The sequence below is a fragment of the Mandrillus leucophaeus genome, unplaced genomic scaffold (genome assembly GCF_000951045.1).
Source record: "Mandrillus leucophaeus isolate KB7577 unplaced genomic scaffold, Mleu.le_1.0 Scaffold1063, whole genome shotgun sequence".
Classification (NCBI taxonomy): Eukaryota; Metazoa; Chordata; class Mammalia; order Primates; family Cercopithecidae; genus Mandrillus; species Mandrillus leucophaeus.
This window is the reverse complement of record NW_012098799.1, coordinates 1,099,360-1,104,258: the sequence shown is the minus strand read 5'-3', so window position 1 is coordinate 1,104,258 and position 4,899 is coordinate 1,099,360.

Below are 4,899 nucleotides of genomic sequence, written 5' to 3'. Positions count from 1 at the left end.
ATTTTGTTCATTTTTATAAATATCATTAACTTCTATCCATATCATAAATAAATATTTATATCCTACTTTTTTTTTTTTTTTAAGTAGAGATGAGGTCTTGCTATGTTGCTCAGGCTGGTCCTGAACCCCTAAGCTTAAGCAATCCTACTGCCTCCGCCTCCCAAAGTGCTGGGATTACAGGTTGAGCCACCATGCCGAGCCTACATTCTACTTTTTTTCTTATAATTTTATCACATTATAATTCAACTACGGAATCATATATTGGTTGGCACTTAAGTTGGGCAGGATGAGCACTATATCTATTCTAAGAAACTGTATGCTTGATTCACAGAGGCTTCTGGGTAACTGCTTACAGTTCAGAAACTTACTTGGACCAGGCTGAGTTGGCCTAGGGAAGGCTGGAAGTGATAAATGAAGATTTTGTTCAACCTGAGTATAATGTGCTACACTGCAGTTTGTAGTCATAATGCATACAGTACACACATAGAGTGCAACCTATGATTGAGGAGAGGCACTCCACTTTGATGCAGAGGTTGCTGGTACATATCCAGCCTATCCTATTCTGTTTGTAATGTGACTCATTAGCTTCCAGAAGGTCTGGTATGGCTCTCACTCACTAAAGTATTACATCTGCAAAATTGTGTCTCCACCTTCCATCATTCCACCATCACTACCCTTGCTGCCTGATGAGGATCAGAAGTTCAGATGCTTATATCTCTGCACTCAAGAGCACAGCTTATCATTGAGTTACGTATCCCGACTACAATGCCTTTCTTCTATGTCATTTGCAGAAGTAAACCTTAGTTGATTTACTTAGATGGTGTCTGTCTGAGCTTTCTGTCCATACAGTCCTACTATGGTTATTTGTCAATCAGTGGATGTATAGGCGTTTAAAGAATATCTCCATAGATAATTAAACAATGTGTACACATCTGAACATTTCACATAGATGAAGTATCATGTATGGAATTACCTGGTGAGGCAGGATTATCAAATAAGCCAACTGCCTTCAAGAAAACTTGTACCAAGGGATTCACTTGCTGTGGATGAGACTAAGTACTTTGCTGCTCCCTGGCCAGAACTGAGTAAAATTAAGATTTTACACTTGGCCAGTTTGACAGGCCAGAAGTAATAGTAGTTCACTCTTGTCCTTTGCATCATCATGACGGCTATTGAGTTAAAAAATAGCCAGTTGACACAGACGTTACAAATACAAACTTAGAATTGAACAGACCCAAGGAGGAACCCAGTTCCACCTCTTGATTTGGGCACGATTTTAGGCCGGTTTCTTACTCATTCCATGCATAGGTTATTTCCTTTGTAAAATGGGCATAACACTTAGGTCACAGAAGAGAGGTCAGAACTAGCAAATCTCACTCACAAATTAAGCACTCAAACATGCTTCTTGTGCTCACTTCAGCAGCACATATACTAAAATTGGAAAGATACAGAGAAGATACATGGATAACATGCAAATTTGTGAAGTGTTCTATATTTTTCATGTTTATGGTTTGGAAGAATCAATATTGTTAAAATTTTCATACTACCCAAAGCAATCTACAGATTAGATGCAATCCCTATTAAAATACGAATGACATTCATCACAGAAATAGAAAAAACAATTATAAAATTTATGTGGAACTACAGAAGACCCAGAATAACCAAAGTTATCCTAAGCAAGAAGAACAAAGTTGGAGGAATCACATTAGCTGACTTCAAATTATACTACAGAGCTACAATAATCAAAACAGCATAGTACCAGCACAAAAACAGACACATAGACCAGTGGAACAGAATAGAGAACTCAGAAACAAATTCACACACCTATAGTGAACTCATTTTTGACAAGGTGCCAAGAATATATGCTGGGGAAAGACAGTCTCTTCAATTAATGGTGCTGGGAAAACTGGATGTCCATATGCAGAAGAATGAAATTAGACCCCTATGTCTCACCATATACAAAAATCAAATAAAAATGAATTAAAGACTTAAATCTAACACCTCCAACTATGAAACTACTACAAGAAAACATATGGAAAACTCTCCAGGACATTGGTCTGGGCAGAGATTTCTTGAGCAATACCCCACAAGCACAGTCAATCGAAGCAAACATGGACAAATGGAATCACATCAAGTTAGAAAGCTTGTGCACAGCAAAGGATACAATCAAAGTGAAGAGACAATCCATAGGATGAGAGAAATATTTGCAAACTACCCCTCTGACAAGCAATTAATCACCAGAATATGTGAGGAGCTCAGACAACTCTATAGGAAAAAATATCATAATATGATCAAGAAATGGGCAAAAGATTCGAATAGACATTTCTCAAAAGAAGATATACAAATGACAACAGCATTTAAAGGATGCTCAACATCACTGATCATCAGAGAAATGCAAATTAAAACTACAATGAGATATCATCCCATCCAGTTAAAATGGCTTCTGTCCCAAAGACAGACAATAATGAATGCTGGTGCGGATATGGAGAAAAGGTGGGAATGTAAATTAGTACACTCTTGGTGGGAATATAAATTAGTACAACCACTATGGAGAACAGCTTGGAGGTTCCTCAAAATTTAAAAATTGAGCTACCATAAGATCCAGCAACCCCGCTGCTGGGTAAATAACCAAAAGGAGGAAAATCAGTAAATATCTGTACTCTTATATTTGTTGCAGCACTGTTCACAATAGCTAAGATTTGGAGGGAAGCTAAGTGTTCATCAGCAGATGAAAGGATAAAGAAAATGTGGTACATACACACAACAGAGTACTATGCAGCCATAAAAAAAAAAAAATGAGATCCACTCATTTGCAACAATATGGATAGAACCAGAGATCATGTTAAGTGAAATAATTGAGGCCCTGAAAGACTAACATCACATGTTCTTACTTATTTGGGGATCTAAAAATAAAATCAATTGAATTAATGGACATGGAGAGTAGAAGGATGATTACCAGAGGCTGGGAAGGATAGTGGGGGGTTTGTGGCAGAGGTGAGGATGGTTAATGGATACAAAAAAAAAAAAAAAAGAAAGAATGAATAAGACCTACTATTTGATAGCACAATAGAGTGACTATCGCCAATAATAACTTAATTGTAGCCAGGCACAGTGGCTCACGCCTGTAATCCCAGCACTTTGGGAGGCCAAGGCAGGCAGATCACCTGAGGTCCAGAGTTTGAGACCAGCCTGGCCAACATGGTGAAACCCCGTCTCTACTAAAATTACAAAAATTAGCCGGGTGTGGTGGTATGTGCCTGTAATCCAAGCTACTTGGGAGGCTGAGGGAGGAGAATCACTTGAAACTGGGAGGTGGATGTGGCGGTGAGCCAAGATCACGCCACTGCACTCCAGCTTTGGAGATAGAGTGAGACTCCGTCTCAAAAAAATAAATAAATAAATAAAAATAACTAATTGTAAATTTTTAAATAACTGATAGAGTATAATTGGATTGTATATAACTCAAAGGATAAATTCTTGAAGGAATGGATACCCTGTTATCCATGATGTGCTTATTTCACATTGCATTCCTATATCAAATCATCTCATGTAACCCATAAATATATACACCTACAATGTATATAAAAGTTATGTACCCATAACTTTTTTTCTTTTGAGATGGAGTTTTGCTCTTGTTGCTCAGGCTGGAGTGCAATGGCATGAGCTCGGCTCATGGCAACCTCCACCTCCTGGGTTCAAGCGATTCTCCTGCCTCAGCCTCCCAAGTAGCTTGGATTACAGGCATGCACCGCCACACCTGGCTAATTTTGTATTTTTAGTAGAGATGGGGTTTCTCCATGTTGGTCAGGTTGATCTCGATCTCCTGACCTCGTGATCCACCCGCCCTGGCCTCCCAAAGTACTGGGATTACAGGCGTGAGCCACTGCACCTGGCCTACTTTCTTTTTTGAGACGGAGTCTCACTGTGTTGTCCAGGTTGGAGTGCAGTGGTATGATCTCAACTCACTGCAGCCTCTGCCTCTTGCATTCAAGTGATTCTCCTGCCTCAGCCTCCTGAGTAGCTGGAACTACAGGCACCCTCCACCATGCCCGACTAATTTTTATATTTTTAATAGAGACACGGTTTCGCCACGTTGGCCAGGATGGCCTCAAACTCCTGAGCTCAAGTGTCCCACACACCTTGGTCTCCCAAAGTGCTGGGATTATAGGCATGAGCCACTATGCCCAGCTTTAGCTTTGGGTTTTTCCCAGATGCCCTTTATGAGGATGAGGAAGTTATCTCTATTCCTGGTTTATTGAATATTTTTATATGAAGGGGTGTTAGATTTTCTCAATTTTTTTTTTCTGCAACTATTGGGATAATCATGTGATTTTTGTGGTTTTTCTTGATATAGCGTATTATATAATTTCATTTTTGGATGTTAAAAGAACATTGTATTCCTGGGATAGATCATACTTGGTTATATTGTATAATTATTTTTACATGCTACTGTAGTCAACTTTCTAGTATTTTATTGATAGTTTGTGCATCCACATTAATAGGAAATATTGGTTTGTAGTAGTTTTCTTTTTATTTTTTCTTTTCCTTTTTTTTTCTTTTTTTTGGACAGTGTCTTGCTCTGTTGCCCAGGCTGAAGTGCAGTGGTGTTATCATAGTTCACTCCAGCCTCAACCTCCTGGACTCAAGTGATCCTTCTGTCAGACTCTCAAGTAGGCGGACTACACGTGCGTGCCACCACACCTGGCTAGTTTTTGTTTATTTTTTGTAGAGACGAAGTCTGGCTGTATTGCCCAGGCTGGTGCTATCTTTTAAAAACCGCACTGAAATATGTTTGTTCCTGTATCACGTTGGCAAAGGTTAAAAAGGTTTTTTTCACCGGGTGCAGTGGCTCACGTCTGTAATCCCAGCACTTTGGGAGGCCAAGCCGGGCAGATTACC